Source organism: Lynx rufus, unplaced genomic scaffold (genome assembly GCF_022079265.1).
Source record: "Lynx rufus isolate CCGP_SWC_20201006 ecotype Redwood Valley unplaced genomic scaffold, mLynRuf1.p SCAF_10, whole genome shotgun sequence".
NCBI lineage: Eukaryota > Metazoa > Chordata > Mammalia > Carnivora > Felidae > Lynx > Lynx rufus.
In genome coordinates, this window is record NW_025814824.1 from 73,725,885 (window position 1) to 73,748,442 (window position 22,558).

Below are 22,558 nucleotides of genomic sequence, written 5' to 3' on the forward strand. Positions count from 1 at the left end.
GGGATGGAAGTAGAGAAATCAATCATCTCCTGGAAGAGGCAGGAGGGTGATAGCCTTCATGTAGAAGCCATGGCCCTTTAAGCTCTGGAGGAGATGCTTTAGGATGAATGAATGAGATGTCTCCTCCATATCGCAGAGAACAAGCTTCCAAAGTTTGTGTGTCTGAGGGGTGGCCCAGAAAAGATCAGGAGCTTCATGCCAGATTTGATATGAAAAGCAGGGTGGAGCTCCTTAAGACGGGATCACAGGGGCACCGGCACGGTCAGCTGATGCCCCTTCCCCTTTGGAATCTGGTGTTTAAGAGGATCAGCAGACACAGTATTGGGTACCCAGCAGCGAAGGAACTGTGGCCAAAGGCAGAAAGGGACAGCTTCAGGTTCAGGACCTGGTATGGTTGAACATGAGTCTTGGAAGCAGGCCTTTGACTCAAGCCTCGCTGAGGGTGGGAAGAGTCTGCTCTGGGTTGTGGGCCCAGATTTTGCTAATTGACTGGTTCCAAGTCTCAACCAAAAGTACCTGGGAATCAATTGGACTGGATTTCAGATATCCCCTCAGAAAGCACAGTCTTTTCCCTGAAAAGCTCAACTGTTTTCCCATCTCTCCAGCTTTCCTCTCTCTGCTGCTTGAGGCCCATTTGGCTACGGACAGACCACCTGCTTCACCGTCCTGCTTTTTGCCTCGGCTATGGCGCTATTCTTGTTTTCGCTCTTAATGAAGACAGCATGACCTTACCTTCCATCCTCTCTTGACCTTATCTTCCCTTAAGCCTTTCTCTGAGCAGAGCCACCATCCTGCAATTGTTTCCTTATCCTTGGTTTAAGGGTAGAATAATAATACTAGGTGATTCGGGGAGCAGTTATACGGTGATCTGTGTTGTCCCTCTAATCCTCACTACGGCCTCACAAGGTTCATCATCCCCGTTACACATCGCCTCTCGTTACACCCAACTGGTAGATAAAGACGCCGAGTCTTAGAGAAGTTAGGAAACTTGCCCAAGGACACACAGCTAGGGTGGCTAGGATTGGTACATGGCAGCCCAGCTCCAGAGCACCTGCTTTTGACTGCTCTGTGCTATTGCTTCCGGGCAATCACAGACCATCCAAGCTGTGTCCAGACCATTTGGGAAGCTGTTGTCAGAGTAAAGCCTAGGTCTCGGCGTGGACCTCAAGTCTCTTCCTGGGTGCACTGTACTCCTGCTTTGTGGTTGCAGCCCAGCCACGCTGCATTATTTCCCCTTCTAACTCCTGGTGCACATTCACATTTAGGCTGTTTCTTCCACCCAAGGTTGCCTGCCCTGCTCTGCTCTCCCTGTCAGACACAATCCTCAGCCTTTAAGGTTTGGCCACTCTCCTGAGACACCTTTCTCAGGCGTGCATCAGAAGTCATGGCTTCCTTCTCTGTGCTCCCATGGTATTTTGCTCATCCTTAGCACAGTGTGTTAAGCAGATATGTCTCATCTGCAAGACTGAGCTCCTTGGGAGCCAGTGGAGGTCATAATCTTATTTATTTCTTCTTCTGTGACTGCCCCATCCTTAGTACATGCTCAGTAGATGTTGTAGAATTGAATTGGGTCATATGATTCAAGCCTCTCATATTCTAGAATTTAAATGAGGAAACTGAGGCTCAAAAAAAAAGGAAGTGACCTGGCCACGGTCATGGGACAAGTTAGTGGCCAAGTCAGAGTTAGAAGTCAGGTCTCCTGACTCTCTTGTCTCAAAGCTTTCTCTGTTGTACCTCCAATTTGTGAGACCATAGCCTGGATCCCCACTTAGCTTATTAAGCAATCTGGCCAGGTTCATTTCAGGGTCATAGATACTACCGTATTCCGTGCTGACTCCTGGCATGCTTGGAGGCGAAGGAGAACTGACCAGAACTGCTCTCATAGTTCTCTTCCCCCGGTGTGTGGGGCTCCCTTCTCCCTGAGCCCCTTTCCCTCAGAGAAAACTGGAGCAGGATTCTGAAGGTCTTGGTTCGAATCCTGATTTTGCTGGTAACTCACTGTGTGGCTTTGTGCAGATTGCTTTATCTCTCTGATCATCTGTTTTCTTTACCAAGAAAAATGAGGGAGTTGAATGTGGGTGATCTTCAGGAGTCATCTTCAAAGCCTCAGGACTTTAACAGCACATTAAAAGAAGAAAGAAAAGACATTTTGGTCTTCACATTGAAACAAGGGTGTATGCGCGTGGATATATACAAATGCTGTACGTGGCTGATATTCATCACGTACTCGTGACACATAGGTATACTTGTGGATTTTATATGGGAAGGGTCCTCATCACCGGTACCCACATTATAAACACACCCCTGCCTCCTCCCCACCCAGAGGTGCCTCCTTCCAGGCTGGCCCCTGGGAAGCCAGTTACAAGGAGCTCTCCAACCCAGAGTCTTCCCCTCTTCCTTCTTCCTTTCTATGCACTGCACTCTTTTGTTTGAACTTCACATATATATGTATGCACGTATGTTGTTTAACTTTCCCAACTACTGAGTTTATGGCCTAAGCTAACTTTCAAGTGAAATCTGCAGTAATCAATATGCAGTGCCTTTCATTTCTCATGTGGTCAGATTCTCCTTTGGACTCTTCCCCAGAAGTCACCATTGACTTGTTTCGTTGACTTTACTGTGCATCTTCTTGTACTCAAACCCTGCTGCAGGTAAACTTTCTACGACAGTATCTTTGAAATGTCCGTGGTTTTCTGTTACGGTGTTCTGTTGGTCCTTGTGGAAGAACATTCAGGGTTCAGTGGGCTAGCCTAGGAAGCTGACCACCATTTATAACACTGATATCAGGGGGAAAATGCATTCCGAGACCCTAATCAACTCTCAGATGGACTTTGGGAACACGACTCGGCACATATCCCAAAGCAGATGAATGTAGCGTTTATTTTATGAACCACTAGAATTTTGATAGAACCATAGACCCTGGGAACATGGAACTGAAAATCATCCCTCCTCTTACACCAAGATCAACTGATTAATAAGCTGATTTATAGAAACCAAGACCAAGTTGGGGCGCCTGGGTGGCTCGGTCTGTTGAGCATCTGACTTCATTCAGTTCAGGTCTCACTGTTTGTGGGTTCGAGCCCTGCATTGGGCTCTGTGCTGATCATTCAGAGCCTAGAGCCTGCTTCAGATTCTGTGCTTCCCTCTCTCTGCCCATCCCCCACTCATGCTCTGTTTCTCTCTCTCAAAAATAAACATTTAAAAAAAAAGAAGAAGAAAAAGAAATCAAGACCAAGAGAGGGGTAAGAACTTGGCCAAGGGCCAAGCAGTTGGTCTAGAGTTCTAAGTAGGATGCAAACCCCTAGCTTTGCTCCTCTTTAATGACTTTTGAAGACTCGGCCAGGTTGATGGCAGGGAGGGGCACAGATTGTCCTAGAGATGCTCCCCTTGTCTCACTCAGCTGTGTTGTCACTAGGAAAAGTAAGTCACCACTTCGGGCTGTAATGGAAATAGTGAGAAAGAAATGGTCCAGCTCATGGTCCAGGGGAAGAGGTTGTCTAGTCAGCTGGCTGGTCTATAAATTCCGGGTGTGTTCTTGCTGCAGTGGAATGAATGGGGCCGCTGTTTTACCTGGAGCTCTGGGCATGGCAGCGCTGGTGGAGATGCTCCCTGTGGTCTGTTCTAAAAATAGTGGTGGGAATGTAGCTGAGGGGAAGAGGAGGGGGCTCCTTTGGGAGCTGGGTGGGGTGCCTCACCCCCTTCCTCTTCCTGCCGGGCCCTATGTGAGGAAGGGCCAGAGATTCAGAGGACTTAGATCTGGGAGGGTCCTGGAGCCATCAGCCTTCACACCCCGTCCTGTAGGCCCAGAGAGGGGAAAGGACTGGCCAGAATCGTCGAGCCCAGGGAGAAGGTCCCAGCTGGCAGACTCTTTTCCTCCTGCTGCTTTAGCAGGGCAGCTGCAGGCCTTGTGAGGTTTTCTCTTACTGCCTCTGGGCGTGCACAGGGCCTGGGAACTCCTGGGGCCGGATGTGGTTGGGCTTCCTGAAAGTCGCCCAGCAGGCGAGGAGTACCGGCTAGTCTGCCCCAAGCCCTGACCTCTGCCAGCTGGCCTTCCCTTTGCTGGTGTCCCCACCCTTGCTAACTTGTTCTTCTGTCGCGCCCTGGACTGTCTGCAGGGATGGTGGACAAGGGCCTATAGGGCAGAGGGCCTACCAGCTCAGGACCTTTCTCTGCCCTTCCTCAGGAGCAAGCAGACCTAGCCAAGGTAGAGGCAGGGACCTGCATTCCAACCCCAGCACTGCTTCTCATTCGCTGTGCAATTACTGGGGATCAACTCGCATCTGCCAGATGAGATGCTGATGGGATTCTTGTGAGGATTAGAGGGGATGGTCCCTGCAAAGTGCCTGGCATGTAGTAGGTACTCAGTAATGGTAGCTGCCATTGCCAGATCAAGTGTGAACACACGCTTGACTTTCTGCAACCTCCTTTCCTGGGGCTTCTTCCGATGGAGGCATGGCAGGTGGTTTTTTGGGGTTTTTTGTTGTTGTTGTTATTTTTGTTGTTGTTTTTAAATGCAGTTGACTTTTTTTGTGTTGTTACAAAACTGATTCATGTTTATTATGAAGAAAACATTTAATACAGTCGAACCAGGAGAAGGAAATGAAGTTCACTCTTAATTCCAACACCCAGAGATAATCACTGTTAACATTTTGGGGTGTATCCTGTCAGGCATTTGTTTCTACACACATATGTCTACTTTGCAAACTGGGGTTACTGATGCACACAACTTTCTAACTTGTTTTTTTTTTTCCATTTGGCAACGTAGTGTATCCATGTTTCCATGTCAATAAATATTCTTCTACAACATCATCTTCAGTGCCTGGGGAGTATGTTATTGAGTAGGTGAAATATTTTTGTTTAAATAATCTCCAGTCATTCAACATTTAGGTTGTTGCCAATTTTTCATTGGTACAAACACCTGAGATAAAAATCCTTATAGGTACTTCTTGGTATCCCCAGCATCATCTAGTATGTACATGTTTGACCTTCCACGAATATTTGTTGAATGAATGAATATTTTGTTCGAATAAATTCCAGGTAGCAGAATTTCTAAGCCAAAGGGTATGTATTTATATAAAAAAGGTTCTTGATACTTATTGCCAAAAGACTCCCTGGAATGGTTGTACTGATTTATGATCAGTATCTTATTTTTATTTTTTAAACTTTATTTATTTACTAGGAAGGAAGGGGCAGAGACAGAATCCCACGCAGGCTCCACACTCTGTGCAAAGCCCGATGCAGGGCTTGATCTCAAGACCATGAGACCATGAGTTGAAATCTAGAGTCAGATGCTTAACTGACTGAGCCACCCGGGTGCCCCTACGATCAGAACTTTTTTTTTTTTTTTAGTGATCAGTACAATTTATTTTATTTTGAGAGAGAGGGAGAGAGAGAGAGAAAGAGAGAGAGAGAGAGGAAGGGAGGGGCAGAGAGAGGGAGAGAGAGAATCCCAGGCAGGCTCTTTCTGTCAGCAGAGAACTGACGGGGGTGGGCAGTGGTAGGGGCTTGATCCCAGGAACCGTGAGATCCTGACCTGAGCCGAAATCAAGAATTGGTCACTTAACCGACTGAGCCACCCATGCTCCCTTTTGATCAGAACTTTACATTGGCTGGTGTATCCTGCTTTGCCCAAGACTTTCCCTTTTTAGCACAGAAAGTCCTGCTTGCTGAGAAACCCTTTAGTCCCAAGGAAACTGGGAGTCTGGGTGAGAGAATGCCCGTTTCCCCACAGCCTCACCAACAATGCATTGTTACATTTTTAAGGAGGATAATTTCCTTGATTACTAGAGATGTTGAATATTTATTTATATGCCTTTTAGTCATTTATGTTGTCTCTTTTGTGAGTCGCTTGTTCAAGTATTTTTGCACATTTTTTTAACTGGGCTGTTTATAGTTTATTAGTTGACAAGAGCTCTTTATATAATAAGGATTTTTTGTGTTTTATTTTTTTATTCTTTAAAATAATGTTTTAGATGGTTTTGGATTGATAGGTAGTCAGTCATGTCTATAAATTGTTTTCATAGCAGATTTTTGAGATCTTATCCCTGTATCATAGAATTCATTCATTTAAAGTGTATAATTCAATGTTTTTTTTTTTTTTCTGGTGTATTCACAGACATGTACGACGATCGCCACAATCAATATGAGAATATTTTCAGTATCTCCAAAAGAAATCATACCCTTTAGCTGTCATCCCTCATCTACCCCAGCCCAAGGCAGCTACTAAGACACTTTCTGTGGGCTTGCCTATTGTGGACAGTTCACATAAATGGAATCCTATAATATTTGGTCTTTTGTGACCAGCTTCTTTCATTTAGCATCATGTTGTCAGGGTTCATCCATATTGGAGCAGGTGCTAGTGCTTCATTTCTATGACTGAAGCCTATTTCATGGATGGATGGAGCCATGGATATACCACATTTTATGTGTCCGGTCATCCATCGATGAACACTGGAGCTGTTTCTACCTTTTTTGCTATTATGAATAATGCTGCCATAAATGCTTGTGTGCAAGTTTTTGTGTGGACACATGTATTGATTTCTCTTGAATATATACCTAGCAGTGGGATCCCTGGATCACATGGCAACTTTAACTTTTTGAGGACTTGTTAGACTGTTTTCCAAAGGGGCTGAATGATTTTGTATCCCCACTGCCAGTGTGTGAGCGAGCGTTCCAATTTCTCTATAGCCTCTCTAGCAACACTTGCTGTTTTCCCATTTTAGAAACTATAGCCATCCTGGTGAGTTTGAAGTAGTATCTCGTTGTGGTTTTGAATTGCATTTTTCTGATGACTAATATATCTATAAGTTTTTTTAAATATTTTTTTTTGGTGGGGGGTGGCGCCTGGGTGGCTCAGTTGGTTAAGCGTCCGACTTTGGCTCAGGTCATGATTTCGCGGTTTGTGAGTTCGAGCCCTGCATTGGGCTCTGTGCTGATGCCTCAGAGCCTGGAGCCTGCTTCAGATTCTGTGTCTCCCTCTCTCTCTGGCCCTTCCCCTCTCAAGCTCTGTCTCTCTCTCTCTCTCTCAAAAATAAATAAACATTAAAAAATTAAAAAAATATATATAAACATTTGCCTTTGATGTTGTAGTCTTCACCACAGGATTATATAATCTTCACTCCTTCCCCCCCTTGAACGGTATGGTTTTATTTTTCAAGTTTTACCTCCCTCCTCATTCCCTCATTAATGTGTCTATTCCTATAGCAGGTTGAGACTTAATTACTATAGCTTCATGATAAGTGTCACTTGTGTTACAAGACTGCCCTCCCATTATTCTGCAGAATTTCCTCTGAAATTCTACACCCTAACTCTAGTCTGCCAGGGGTTTTACCCTTACCTTTTCCATAAATGTATGTCAATATCAGCCATGACACCAGATCTAGAATAGTTTGTCCTCACCTCCGACTGCCCGTAGTGAATGTGTTAGATAGCACATACTTCTCTTTGCTTTCCTCTGTGCCTCCTAGGGATTGTTGAAATCGTCTGGAACTTTAGTTTCTGTTACTCTTTTTTTTTTTTTCCTGATTTTTACCATTTTGAAACATTAGTCCTGTTATTAAGAGTCATTTATTTAGGGGCACCTGGGTGGCTCAGTCAGTTAAGCGCCTGACCTTGGCTCAGGTCATCATCTCAAGGCTTGTGAGTTCGAGCCCCACATCGGGCTCTGTGCAGACAGCTCGGAGCCTGGAGCCTGCTTTGGAGTCTATGTCTACCTCTCTCTCTGCCCCTTCCCCACTCACATTTTGTCTCTCTCTCTCTCTCAAAAATAAATAAACATAAAAAAAGAGTCATTTATTTAAATTGCATTTAACTCCTCAATTATGTTATCAGCAGTTAAGTGTATAAATGTTTCCAGTTTCGTTCCTCCCCCATCTCTCAGGTACCCACCGTCTCGTTGACTCCTTGATTCTGATTCTTTTTTTTTTTTTCTAGAGGGCTCTCCCAAGTAATTTTTCCAGAAGGGGTCTGTGGGTGGCATTCTTTCTTAGTCTTTGTAAGTCTGAAAATATTTGCCTTCACATTTGAGTCATCCTTTTCCTAAGTAGAGAGAATCCGACTAGAGTCCTTCTTCTCCAGAAACCTGAGAGTGATGCTCTGTCATCCTAGCCTTTAGTGTTGTAAGAAGCGCAAGCACTCAGCTGATTCTCTAAGGTTTCTTCATGGAAACTAGCAGGATTTCTCTTTCCAATCTTGGGAATTTAGAAATGTCACCAGATTTTTTTCTAGCTGTTTGCTGTCTATTGGTAGTTTTTCCTGGAAGGCTTTCAGCTGGTATTAGTTCAGGCAAACAGGTGAACGGTGGTGGCATTCTCCATACCAGGAGCGGTCGAGAGGGAACAGTTTGGGTGACAGGATCGTGCATCCCGACTGCAGGTGTAGGTACTGTGATGGAGGCCTGGTTCGTGGGCTCTCGTGGAAACAAGAACATTTAGAGCAAGGCTTCTTTAACCACCTGTGGGGACGAGCCTCATACTTTTATAAAATTCACACCACATGTGATTCTTCATGCCGGTTTGATAACACCTGGACCAGCCTTGTAGCCTATTCAGTAGGCCCAGTCCACTGGTCTTGCGTTTGGGTATCATGGCCGTGTGAAATTGCTACATAAGTTTCCAAACGCTTGATTTTGCTGATTACCGAATAGCAAACCAGTAACAAGAAGTTGCAGATCAGTCCCATTCTGTGGACCACACTGTGAGTAGCACTGACCTAGTCAAACCCCAGTGCTCATTTTAGGAACAGGGAAGCTGAGGCCCAGAGGGGATCGGTCTTGCCCTGGAGCTCAGAGAAGACAGCAGCAAAGTCAGCATTTCAGTCTGGTATTTCCTCTGCCGACCCTCTTTTGCAGTGGCCTGGGCCTAAGCCCAGCAGTCCAAGCAGCGAGCAGACTCAGGAGGCACTGTGTCTAGCAGCCAAGGTCACGGGGCTGGCCTCCACATATCTGAGTTGGTGCCTCTGTGCTGAAGGCTTCCCAGGAATTTGGTAGTCCAGACCCGGCCTGACCCTGGAGCTCGCACAGCGCAGTGGGTTAGGGATCGCTCCCCAAAGCCTGAAGTCTCCCACCAGCATGAGGCTGGTTGGACTGCAGTCAGGAAGGGAGATGGCCTAGGCCCTCAGCCACCTGTGTCCCTGCAGCTGCCTAAGGTCAGGCTGACACTACCGAGGTGACAGCGATGTGTGCCCAGGTTGGAGGCAGAAGCCAGCCAGAGGCAGTCTCGGGGATGGCTCTGCGGGTGGACATTTGGTCTCCTGGCTTTTACTGCGTGTGGGTTTCTCCTTGTGGTTGGGCATCTAGCTCCTGTTAGCAGATTGGGAATTGGCCTTGCTGTCTGAAGTTGCTGAGGAAGAGGAGGATGGCAGGAGGAGGAAAGAGCCTGGGGAACGTGACTTGGGAGCAGAGCGCACAGGTTCAGAGGCCAGGCCGTGGGGCCATATGGCCTGTTTTGCCACTGTTTTTGCCATGTCACCTTTCTGTGCCTTAGTTTCCTCATGTGTAAGATGAACCTGTTGCTCAGTAGATGGTAATGACTATCACCTATTAGTCCATGCCAGGCACCATGTCAGGGCTTTCTTGCCCATTAGACCCTCTGCAGATATTTTCACATTTAACTTTACTCTTAAAAAAATTTTTTTTAGTGTTTATTTATTTTTGAGAGAGAGAGAGAGACAGAGTGTGCGCAGGGGAGGGGCAGAGAGAGCGGGAGACAGAATCCGAAGCAGGCTCCAGGCTTTGCGCTGTCAGCACAGAGCCTGACACGGGGCTCGAACCCACGAACTATGAGATGGTGACCTGAGCTGAAGTTGGATGCTTAACCGACTGAGCCACCCAGGCGCCCCCATTTAACTTTACTCTTTACATCGGCCCTCTCAAGGTGAACTCGGTCATTTTCAGAGCATAGCCACAACGACAACACGACAATGACGTCGTTACTTCCTTGTTGTTACACACTTACCGTGTGCGGGCCACTCTGCGTGCACCAGCTCATTTGGTCCTCCACAGGGCCCAGTGAGGCAGACTGTAATAGCCCCATTTTACAGACGAGGAAACAGAGACTCAGAGACATTAAAATGACTTGCCCAAGATAAGTCACACTCAGACATTTTTTCTGGACTCCAAAGCCTGTGCTCTTTCTAAAACCCACTGACTGAACTCATTCCTTTAGTGAGAGAGCCTGGAGGCACCTGGGATTGGCCACTGAAAGTGGGGGAGCAGAGCTGGGCCCGCTGGACACCCCTCTCTAGCCTCATTTTAGAGATGGAAGGCTGAGGCCAGTAAGGGGGAGGGGTCTCACCTAGGATCTGCAGACTATAGGCCAGAAACCCCATGCATTTGAACTTGAGGATGCCTGCTCTGTCCTGTCCCACCTCACCGCTGGCAGTACGGACCCCGAGAACAAGGCTAGTGCCACCAGGAAGAGCCAGGTACATGCATGTAGCAAGTGGTAGGAGAGCGTGCCCCCTGGCATTAGGGTCACAGAGACCAGAACAAGGCAGGACAGTCCCTGCCTACAGTGTCAGCACCAGCATCAGCGATGTTCATCCTCCAGGTCAGATCTCGGGAGCAGGCTGCTTCCCTGTCTGCCTGCGTCCACCATTCTGAGAACAGGCTCCAGCGCACGTAGGGATTCAGTGGTCACTGAAATAACAAATAAATGGGTCTTAGCTGACTCTTCTGTGGGGAGGGCCATTCCAAATGGAATCTGTAGACCTCTAAACTAGGGAGGGGCCCTCTCTCTCTGACCCTTCCCATTCATGCTCTGTCTCTCTCTGTCTGAAAAATAAATAAACGTTAAAAAAAAATTAAAAAAAATAAAAAATAAAAAAAGGGGCGCCTGGGTGGCTCAGTCGGTTAGGCCTCCGACTTCAGCTCAAGTCATGATCTCGCGGTCCGTGAGTTCAAGCCCCGCGTCGGGCTCTGTGCTGACCGCTCAGAGCCTGGAGCCTGTTTCAGATTCTGTGTCTCCCTCTCTCTGACCCTCCCCCATTCATGCTCTGCCTCTCTCTGTCTCAAAAATAAATAAACATTAAAAAATAATAATAAATAAATAAATAAACAAACAAACAAACTAGGGATGGGAGACCCAATGAGTAAGAGCCCAGAAATTCCTAAGTGAGTTAGCAGATTTAAAGCTTGGGCTGGGGTGGGTGTGTACAGATAATTCTACAGTTTCCTAAGGCAGCTCAGGCTCATCATCCTCTTTTATAGTACGTTGGGGCAGAGGCAGGGCTCTGTAGAAGGTGGGGCCAGCATACCCCAGCCCAGGCTTTCACTGCCCCGACACCCGAGCCCAGGTCTGGCTCCTTCCTGTTCTGGGAAGAATGAACACCCGAGCAGCTGCTGGTGGAGGCTGGGGTGGTCTTAGTCCGTCATACGCTCTGGAATTCCTGGGACCACACCTCTCCCTGGCTTGTGCCTGGTTTCTGCCATAGCCGCATCACCCTTCTTCCCAACCCGGAACAAAAATCTCAGTGGACTTTGGATCAGAAGCCAGGACAGGGAAGCTTATTAAATAGCCTTTGGCAGGTACCCTCCTTTCCTTGAGGAGGGCATTGCCAACACTTGGCCTCCCTTAAGTAGAGTCTGCAGGAGAAAGGAAGGGGGTGGGTTTCCATTTGTGCAGGGCTCATGATGAGGTCTTGGGGACACAACCCCACGCACGTTGCAGTGGAGGCAATAAGGGAAACCGGTGGATACCTGGCCGCGGTGCGGCCCTGGGGAATGGCCTGTCTGGGTTGCCTGGGCTGCTGAATCTCCCTGGGGGCCTCTGTGGAGCCTTGGGCTTTGGCTGGGGCTGCTGCTCCCCGCCCCTGAAATGGGAGGTGCATACACACAGGTTTCCTGCTGACCCTCCCTGGTCCTAGCCCTGGAAGCTCCTGCCAACTTGTCCGAACAGTGAGAAGTTTGCCTGCATGATTGGGCCGTATGGCCGGCCAGCTCCTCAGGATAGCTGGAGGGCTTGTCTGTTGCAAGGGCTGCCCTGCGCAGTGGACTGTGCTTGACCCCTGGCTCTGCACTTACTAGTATGTGACCTTGAGAATGTTTCATAATCTCTCTGCCTCTGTTTACTCAATTGTAAAATGGGGCCATTAGACATCATCTCTGATAGGGCTGTGAAGGTTTAATGAGTCAATAATTGGCAAGTGCTTTGAACAGTGCTGACACATAGTAAGTGTCAAATCAATGTTTGTTAAATAAAATATGTAGATCCATAAATGGGGCCCAGGCCCTGAGTGCCCAGATGCCGATGCTGGTGGCCCGTGGGCCACCTAGATCTTGCCGTTTCCTAGACCCCAGTTCCTCCTGTGCTGAACAGCACCATCATTTATGTAGATCTGAGAGGCATTGGGGTGCAGTGGAAGGAGCACTGGACTGAGAGTTAATTCCTGGTCCCAGCCCTGCCACTCAGTTTCTCTGTTTCCTTGGAAAAGTCACTTTCCCTCTCTGGGCCTTAGTTTCACTGTCTGTAAATGGGGAATAGCAGTGAGAAACCTGCGAGGGCCTTTCTGGCTTAGCTAGCCTGAGTGTCCATGACTCCTTCTCTTGCCCCAGACTCTACACCGGGAGGCCCACCTGCTTCTCTGATTTGTGTCTGGAGCTCTGGAGAGGCAGAGAGCAGTGGCTGTGTGGGCTCCCCTAGGCAAGAAGCGCTCTCCTCCCCTGCTCTGGCAGGCCCCTGGGTCTCAGGGCGCTGAACTGCTGGGTCTTTTCCTCATTATCCTTGTGGTCCAGAGCATCGATGAACGCATTCTGGATCTGTTCTGGACCCCGCTTCCTCGGCTGGCAGAGCTGTTCTGCCCATGATGGCACAGTGTCTAATTACAAACTCACTAGTCTGGCTGTGTGGCTGACGTCTGTCTCCCTCAGGAACTTTGTGAGTACAGGGCCCCGGTCTGTCCGTTCTCTACTGCATCCCGAGGGCCCAGCACAGAGCCTGGCGGGTAGTTGGTGCTCCAGAACAGTTTGTTGATTGAGAGGTGAAGACCCAGGTGAGACCTGTGGACTCCTCTCATGTTAGAGAACCCTGTATTCAGGCTCTCCACCCTAAGCAATCTTATCTCAGGCACCAGAAATTCCACCCTGGGCACCAGTCAGCCCCACTGGAACTGCACTCTTTTGGACTCACCTTCTTAGTTTCCTAGAATGAGGTGGACCCTGCTCCCCAGGAGCCTACGGGATGATAGTCTTCCAATCTGGAAGGTTCTTGGGCCCTGCAAGGGCTGCCTTGGCTCTGCCCCCGGGGACAAGACAAAGTATTGGTTGGAGTCTGTAAGTGACCTGTTCAGATGAGGGCTGTTCCAAGTGGGTCCTGATACAGGATGTTTTCTTACACCCACATGCATGCGTATGTTCGTATGTGTGAGATAAAGCAGGAATGGAGTCAGAGACAGAGGCAGGGAGATGGGCATAGATAGACTTTCGGAGCCATTGAGACTAACACAGGAAGAGTAAGAGGGAGAGGATAGCACTTCAGCCCAGGGCCACCAAGGCGGGGTGAGGTGAGAAAGAAACACAGGGGCTCCTTCTGCCTGTCAGTTTTTCCGTGTGACGCCCCAGGGTGCCTGCCTGTCCGGCAGTAAAGCATTTTCAGGTTGGGGCTGCTGTGGGATGGGCACCCCCAGCCTTGGCCCCACGCATAACCCAGAGCGCAATCGCTGACATCAGACAACCAACTGCAGTGGCCATTGCCACGACATCAGACAGCTCAGTGCTGGCAAAGCAGCCTCCTGCAGTGGTGAACTCTGCAAGGGCCATAGGAGCGGGTAGCCTGGACTTGGCCCGACTGGTGTTCAATCCTGGCTGGACAGCCAGCTAGCTGCTCTGACTCTATTTGGGCACCGTCTGCTGTCATTCTGGACCTTAGATTCTTTGTCCATTGAGTGGGGCAGTAATAGCCCCTGCCTCACAAGGTGCTGTGAGAAGTAATGAGTTCACGTTTTGGGAATAATGCCTGGCATGGGATCATTGAATGCTCTCTGAATCCCACAGGTGGGCAGGTCAAGGGTTGTCAGCCCCATTTTACAGATGCGGAAAGCAAGGCTCAGAGGTGGACAGGGACTTGATCAGTGACACCCAGCCTCCTAGTCCAAGGCTCTTTCTTCTGCCTCCCACCCCCTCCTGCCACGGTCCCTCTGTTAAGGGATGTCTCTCCTTCACTTGTGGCCCTAACTCCCGAACTGTTGTAATGTGCCCCTCCCAGCCATGGGACCGTGGCAGGGGGGGAGGAAGCCCCACGCTCTCAGTCCATCTGATTCCCCAGAATTTGACATACAAGAGTGCTCAGCTCCAGCTACACTGGAGGGTGCTGCTGTGCGCTGAGTGAAGCAGTTGCTCCCCTATCCCAAGGCAGCGACATTCTCGGAATCAGCGGAGTGTTGGCTGCAGGACCCCCAAGTTAAATTGCAGCGGTGCGCCGGGATCCGAGCAGTGTGGGGGTGGGGGTGTGACGGGAAGCCGCGGCGATTGGCTCCATCCTGCCAGAGCAGCAGCTGCTGGCTTTGCACTGCCCCAGCCGGGGGAGCCGTCAGCATGCGTGTGGGGTGCACCCGGCTCCGGATCCCAGTGCCCCGGGCTGCCGCCGCCGTAGTGAGTGATGGATGCCTCTCCCTCCAGGGAGGCACTTGGGGGCCCAGCCCAGGCCCTGGGGACGGGCGCAGGGGAGCCAGGGCCCGTGAGCGTGTGAGCACGTAACCCGGGAGCCGGGGCCCCTCGCAGGCTCAAGGACTGGCTGGCCGAGGACTAGAACGCTTCCTGAGACATCCCGCTCTCCTCCTCGGATGAAAGTGGCTTGGGAAATCAGAGTTTTCTACTTGATGGAGGAAAGAAACCCAGAGCGGCAGCCGCCGGCTGGACAGGGTGTGTGTCTGGAAAGGAGAAAGAGGAGGAGGAGGAAGAGGAGGAGGGCAAGCAGGAGGAGGAGGAAGAGGAGGAGGGGCGAGTGATGCAAGGGTTTTGAAAACGCTACCTAGATGTGGGAGGTGGAACCTGGTCATTTGGTTCAGCTTTTCCCAGCAGGTATCGCTCCCCTGGGGAACTTGGGTAAGTCCATAAATAGCTCTGCTGACACAAAGGAGCTCTGTCTGGGGAAGGCAGCCGCTTGACACGGGCGGCCGGGCGGCCAGGAGCTGCCACAGCCACAGCCGCCCGCCTGCCCGCCCGCCTGCGGGAGGAGCCCAGTGGAGACCGGGCTGGCGGGCTGGCCGGCAGGAGCGGCAGCTAGGAGCCTCCTGGGTCCCTGCCGGAGTGAATTGGGTAGGTGCCTTGGTGACAGGGTGTGTGTGTGGTGTGCGGGGGGCTCTTGTCCAGGCCACCCCATGCCCCTGTTTCTATTGTTTCCTCCCCAGGGCAGCCATTGATGGCATGTTGCAACTAAATCGTGTGTATTATGCTCTGAGATAGCTCTGTGTGTGTGTGTGTGTGTGTGTGTGTGTGTGTGTGTGTGTGTGCGCGCGCGCGCGCACACGCACGTTTGTGTGTGCGTGTCTGTCTTTCTCAGGGTCGAGGACCTGCAGGGTTAGGGCTATTCTACCACTGTGTGCTGCTCCCCACTTCCAGGCTGGCCAGCCGGCTTTTCTTTCTGGGAGAAAGGAATGTTTGGTGACCACAAGTTGGGACACTGCCTGGAGAGGGCGCGTTCAGCCAGCCATGCTGGTGATCCTGTCAGGGATGCTGACCGTACTCCAGGCACCAGGGATGGCTGCTTTTGCCTACTTCTGTGTCTGGGAAGGAGGTGGCCTGGGGGAGGGCAATCTCAATGGGGGGCTTGGCTGCGATTCGATAGACTTCTGCTGAAATGTACACAGGAAACACAAGCGGGGATGCTCTGCCTCCTGAGCCTCTTGGGAAAGGTCCTGCACCTGCTCCCTTGGCTCCAGTTGAGATCTGTAGGGAGGGGGTAATTGTTAGAGACCTGCTCACCCCGCAGAGCTAGCCACTATGAGGGGACAGAGGCCAATTCTTTTATCAACTTGGAAGCCCCCCATCTCTACTCTTGTCCTGAGGTGTCCAGGAAGAACCTTTGTGCCCCGGGACCTTAGAGCTGTGGAAGAGCCTATGGTCCAGATTGGGAAGGGGCCATGTCCACACTGCAGATCTTTGGCCGGGACCAGGATAGAGGACTTCTGTCTCCTGGAACAGTGAGGACAGGATACATGGGTGCCATTACCCTACCTGAGCTGCGTACCTCCCCTCTGAATGTCGCGTTCCTGGCTTGAGATGCCTAATTAAGTACAGGGCCACCGGCCCCTTCACGGAAAAATTTCCACATCCTGCTGCCTTCAGGCCTATGGCGGGGGGCTATCTGGCTCCTCTCTTGAGATGGCTGGAGTGGGTACATCTCTTGGAAGGAAGGAAGGAAGGAGCTTCAGTGCCTGCCCACCAGTGCCTGTGGATCCCAGCTGGGGCACTGCGGCCATAGTCAAACTTTCCACCAGGGCCCCTGGAGTCCTCTGCACCCAGCCAAGGGGCACCTCCCTTCTTCCCCAGCCCTAGCACGTGGCATGGCTTAGCCCGGGGCGGGCCCTTCAGGGAGCCAAGTTCCACAGCAGGGCTTGCTTCAGGCCCAGCCTGGCATCTGAAATAGCCAGGGGGACAGTGAAGACGGAGGCAGCTGAGACGAGTGACCCCCTGTTGGGAAGCCTTCGGGGTCTCGAACCAGAAATCCTTTTGGGGGCTTCCGATGATAGTACTTGGTATCAGTGAAACCATCCTACCCTCCAGCTTTCTTGCCTTTGTGCGTATCCCCGCCACCTGGAAAGCCCATCTCTTCTGTCTAGGTCTTGATCCTGGAGAACTCAAATTTCTACAACTAGAGCAGATACTGCTGTTGGAACCTGTCTCTCCATTGGCGGTGGCACCCAGGGCGATTGCTTTTGTGTCCTATTAGGTCTTCTTCATCTCTGAATCCCTGGGCCTGGGGCCCAGGACATGGTAGGAAAGGGCTAGGATGGGCTTTCCTTGAGGACAAGCACTGACGTCCGAGTCAGTTCCTTCTGCCCACCTCCTCGCTCTTTGTGGCAGATAGTGGGCCTTTTCAACTTGAGGACCTGGTGCAGAGCCCCTTGGGAGGAGACCTAGCTTCTGTGTGAGGCCAAGGGGCTATTTTGATGCCACAGGGCCAAGGGGTTGGGAGGTGGGATTTGACAGGAGGTGGGACAGGGAGAATCTTGTTTTCAGCCTATCTGAGGCTGAGGTCACCGTCTCGAGAGCCCACCCAGGAGTCATACTGGGCTGGGTGGTGTTTACGTGGTCTGGGTCTGGGCCATGGAGGATGGAAGGGGAAGCCCCGGCTGCTTTTTTTTTTTTTTTTTTTTAATCTTTATTTATTTTTGAGAGAGAGACAGAGTGCGAGCAGGGGAGGGAGACACAGAATCAGAAGCAGGCTCCAGGCCCTGAGCTATCAGCACAGAGCTGGACGTGGGCCCCGAACTCACGAACCGTGAGATCATGACCAGAGCCGCAGTCGGATGCCTAACCGACTGAGCCACCGGGGCGCCCCCCGGCGGCTTTGAATGCAATGTCCATGGTCCTTTGCACAGACTGCAGCAGTTTGGATCCGAGCTTGGGCCCCCTTGGGATGGGGCCCCACCATGGAGGTGGATCTGGGGTTTTGTGTGAGGGTGGTTCTCAGCCAGTGGTCCGCCTGGCTTCCCCAGAAGAGGCACAGTTGAGGAGGGAGTGCCCATGCCCAGCTGGGTTCCTGGAGGTTCTTAGAGCTTCTTCCCATTTAGTTTCCCAAGGCCCTGGAGATGACTGAGTCCATTTGCTTTCTGGACAGATAGGGGACTGAGGCAGGGGAGGAAGGACTTGCCTGAGGTTACGTTAAACTCAGCAGCCAAGTGGGCACGAGAACCCAGGTCTCCGGTTCCCCAGCTCAAATCTCTGTGTCACACCAACTGGATGACTCAGAGTACCTGGCTTTCATCTTGATGTCCCCCCTTTTTCAGACTCCCCCGTGACACATTCCTTTCTAGAACCCCTCTGGCTTACCAGCTAGAACCTGGCTTTCCTCTGAAAAACTATGTGCAGTAGAGAAGGCTCTTGTTTGGCCAACAGGCCAGAGACTGAGGCACATTCTAGCTCCTACTCACTGGATGATCTCAGGCAAAATTCCGCAACCCCCCCCCCCCCCCCGCAACCGGCTCAGTTTCCCCTTTGGAGCAACCAGGAGCTGGACCTTGCAGCCACCCAGTTCTTTGAGTCTCTGTAGACCCTCTTCTCTTCTGGGCGTTACTGGTCAAGGCCAGGGTCTGGCTTAGCAGGAAAGCAGCCCCTAACCTGTTATTCAGGCAGTTTTGGTCAGAGGCCTTCTCATGCAGGCTGGAGCCCAGGCCAGGGCCGGGAGGTTTGTTGTTGTTTGTGGAGCCAGGCCGTTTCCAAGATGTCATTGCTCAGGGAAAACCGTCATTCCTCCCAGGGATAAACAAGGCTGCTTATGGCTCAGCCCGCTAAGCCCAGAGAGGCTGGAGCCACTCACAGCAGGCCAGCCAGGCTCAGCCCCAGGGAGCTGCCACCTTCTCCTGCACAGCCAGCTGCACCCAGGCCTCTGGGATTGGGGTGGGGGTGGGGCAGGACTGGGGAGAGGGGTGCTGGGGCCAGGAGGTGCTTGGCAGATCGGAGCCTCCAGGCACAGAGGAGAGGGCGGGGGCTCCCAGGAGACCCTCTTACCCTCTTTCTCTGGCGGTGGGCCTTGACCATCACTCCAGATGTATGGATAGCTGCCAGGTGTGCTCTCTGTTCCAGATGGCCCGGGGCTTGTCCCCTTCCCTTGCCTGCGATGGGCCAGCCTGCTTGCACCTGGCACCATAGATCAGGCTGCTGCTGGAGAACTGTCAGCGGCTCCCAACTTAGAAAGGCAGGGGGTGTAGTAAGTTATTTGGAACCGGGCATGCCTTTCTCCGCGTGGCCAGGGCTCTCTGTGGTGTCCTCAGTTACCTCCTGGTGGGGTTAGCCTCAGGCCAATAGTGGAATCAGGCTCTCCGGGCAGAAGGTGGGGGAACATGGGGGGAGGGGAGAAAGAGCAGGGCAGAGCCTCTGGGAGCCAGCTGGCTGGCCACAACCTTGGAGATAAGGTGGGGGCAGCCGGGGGTGGGAGGAAGGCCATGGAATGGAAGGCCATGTGGCCGTGCTTCTCCTTAAGTCAGGGGCTGCAACCAATGCCCATCCAGGACACTGAAACCATCACTGCTCGGACCTTGATTAATGGAGTTCCCAGCTGATCTCACTCAGTAACAGCTCTGAACTTGTCTGCTCTGCCTCCCTCCCTCCCTTCCACACTTGTTAAATACTTGCTAGGTACCATGCATCGGCCAGGTACTAGAGGTATAGACATAAAGGGCCCAATCTTCAATCCAGTGCCAACGATGGGCATGTGATGGATGGTAGCAACACAGCTCTGATGCGGACACTTGGGGAGGGGGGAACCCTGAGGAAGCTTCCAACCCAGCCTGGGAGCCACAGCAAAACTTTCTGCAGGAGGTGAGGCTGAGTCTGGATGCATGGGTGCTTGTCCATCGAAGGAGCAGGTCTCTGTCCCGGTCTCTCCACCCTTCTGCAGTGTAGACGCGGTTCCCGCCTAGCCACAGAAATCACTTGTGTGTGTCCAGGCACTGTTCCTTCTAATCCCAGGGGGAGGCTGTGTAGTGTGCTTCGTGCAGGTGCGTGGGCTCTGGACTGGAGAGAGAACAGGCTCTCCCACGCGTGGTACAGCTGTGTGCCCTTGGGCAAGACACTGAACCTCTCTCTCCTTGCCTGAGTCTCTTCAGGCAATGGCCCGGCCTCACTGGTTGAATGAGATGATGTGTGTGCATGAAGCGCTCCGTGTGCACTAACGCTGAGTCGTGGCAGTGGCTGAGTGCCACTTGCATGTCACCTCACGGTGGCTGTTCTTGAACAAGATGATGTGGGCGAAGTGAGGCGCTTGGCGTGGGGTCTGACATGGAGTTGGTGTTCTGGAAACAGGAGGTGGTGCAGCGGCTTTTGGGGGAGTCCGAATGTGCTATCAGAGATGTGCACCAAGGAGAGGGGCTCATGGAGGAAGGAGGGAACAGGGGGACACCAGGATGAGGGCTTTTGTTTGTCTTTAAATAAATTTCTCCGTTGAAATGCAACATAGTTTCAAAATGGTTGGAACTATACAGCTGATGAATTTTCACAAAGTGAACAAACTCTCCAGGTCAAGAAATAGAATATTCTAGTACCCAAGAAATAGCCCTGCACCCTCCCCTTTCAGTCACTACCACCTCAAACATAACCTCTGTCCTGACCTTCTCTCATTGATTAGTGTTGCCTGATTTTGAACTTTGTATACCTAGAATCACCAAGCATGCACTCTTTTTAAAACTTTTTAAAAAATGTTTATTTATTTTTTTAGAGAGAGAGAGAGACAGACAGAGTGTGAGTGGGGGAGGGGCAGAGAGAGGGACGGAGACACAGAATCCGAAGCAGGCTCCAGGCTCTGAGCTGTCAGCACAGAGCCCGACTTGGGGCTCGAACTCACGAACTACAAGATCATGACCTGAGCGGAAGTTGTACACACTCAACCAACTGAGCCACCCATGCGCCCCAAGCATGCACTCTTTTATGCTGACTTCTTTGGGTCTGCATTTTGATGATGAGACTTGTCAACGTAACTGTATGAAGTTTTATTTTGTTCCTTCTCACTGTTGTAGGATATTTCGTTGTGTGACGATGTTGCAATTTATTCATTTCTCCTGGTGATGAACATTTGGCTTGTTTCCAGTTTGAGTTTAAAATGAAGAGTACTGCTCTGGAGAATCTCATAGATGTCTTTTGATAGGCTGTATCTACTTTTCTGCTGGGTAAATACCTAAGGTTTACAACTGCTGAGTCATAAAGTGGTATATAATTAGCTTTAGTAGATACTATCATATAATTTCCCAGGCTTGACACCATTGCCCTCTTTGAGCTGTGTAGGAGAGAGCTTCTGTTACTCCACATCCTTACCACCACCACACCAACCAGTATTAGATATTGTGATAACTAAATATGGTTTTTTAATTTGCATTTCCTTGGTGACTAATGAGGTTTGGGACCTTTCCATATGTTCATTGGCCACCTCTTAGTGAAGCACCTGTTCACGTGTAACCTTCCTCTCCCTCCCCCCCTCCTCCCCCGCCACATTTTCTATTGGGTTGTCTGTCTGTCTTTTTCTTATTGGTTTGTGGAAGCTTAAAAAATATTCTGGGTATATTTTCATTGTGGGATATAGACACTGCAAACATCTCCTTTTGCTCTGCGTCTTACCTTTTCATTCTTTTGACGAGGGTATCCTCTGAAGTACGGAAGTTCTTAATGCAGTCCAACTTGTCGGTCTTTTTCTTTACCGAGAGGGCCGATCGAATCCCGTTTCTTTGCCTGTTACCAAGTTGCGGGTGTGTTCTATGTTATCTTCCAGATATTCTGTCGTTTTATGTTTCATATTTAGATCCAAAATCTACTTGAAATAGATCCTTATGTATGGTGGATGGTGAGGTCAAGACTCATTTTCTCAGGGTGGTTATCCAATTAATGAAAACACCATCCTCTCTCACTCTAGGGCATCATCATCTTTGTCGGCAATCGAGGGGACAATACATGTGTGGGTGAGCTCAATTTTGAAGGATCAGTAGGAGTTTGCCCGGTGGACAAGGGCGGGCAGGGTGTTCTAGGTAGGAAGTACAGTGAGGAGAGGTTTCGAGGTGCCTGAGAGTGGAGTGTGTTTGGGGAACTACAACTAGTTTAGACTGGCTGGGGGAAGAGAAATGGCGTGGCGGGAGGTCAGGTGGCAGGGGCCGAACACACAGGGTAAGGAGCTGGGACTATCCTAGGGGGATAGAAGGGTTTGCAGCAGGAGAGGAATATAATCAGGTCCGTGTGAGGGAGATGAGAGAGAGAGTCCCAGGCCAGGAGGAGGCCAGAAGGATGGTTTTGGAACTGCAACCCCAGATAAACCCAGCGTCAACGTCACCCCTTAACAGAAAGCGTGTCTGCTTCAGAGAGGCAGGGGTGGAGGTCACAGCGTGCTGGGGAGGGCCTTGGAGGTAACCACCAATGGCTTGTGGCCAGATACCCATTCTGGCATCCTGGAATGGAAGAGCCTCCTCCCTCGACTCCCCCCACCCAGTGCCCCCGGCACTGAAGACCCTGAAAGAAGAACATTTTAGGAACTGGGGCGGACAGACAAGCATTGGGGTCTCTGAAGAGGGGGTGCTTTCTGCTCCTCCTGCCCTCCATGTGCCCACAAGGAGACCTGACCATACCTTGAGCCCTGATTCCTCCAGGCTGGCTGAGATTCAGAGCTGGACAGACCCCCTCCAGAACATGTGGCCTGGAGAGAAGAGGGATTTGGCTTCGGCCACACAGGGAGCCAGACTGACCCAGCCTAGGGGAAACCGAGCACAGGCTCAGCTACCTCTCCAGCCTCCAGGGCCTTTGTTACCGGCCTCAGTTTCCTCCCCTGGAATGCACAGATAACAGTGCCCCCATCTTAGGGGGAAGAATGTGCCAAGTGTCCTCTCCCAGAGTGGGATGCAAGGAAGGAGACTGGTGATCTCTGTGATG

The 22,558-nt window shown here is 50.9% G+C and overlaps 1 protein-coding gene across 6 annotated transcripts in view; it reads left to right on the forward strand.

Moving 5' to 3' along the window:
- The window catches only part of RGS3 (regulator of G protein signaling 3), a 122,191-nt gene that overhangs the window by 74,421 nt on the left and 25,212 nt on the right, over positions 1-22,558 (forward strand). Inside the window, exon 1 of one of the 6 annotated variants that reach the window (XM_047068293.1) lies at positions 14,573-14,854. The exons of 3 other annotated variants lie outside the window; for them this stretch is intronic. The gene's annotated coding sequence lies outside the window, so the exon portion shown is untranslated. Of the gene's footprint in view, positions 1-14,572; positions 14,855-14,944; positions 15,038-15,075; positions 15,251-22,558 lie in introns of those variants that run through there. 2 more of the 6 variants (XM_047068282.1, XM_047068272.1) reach the window with 2 other exon arrangements.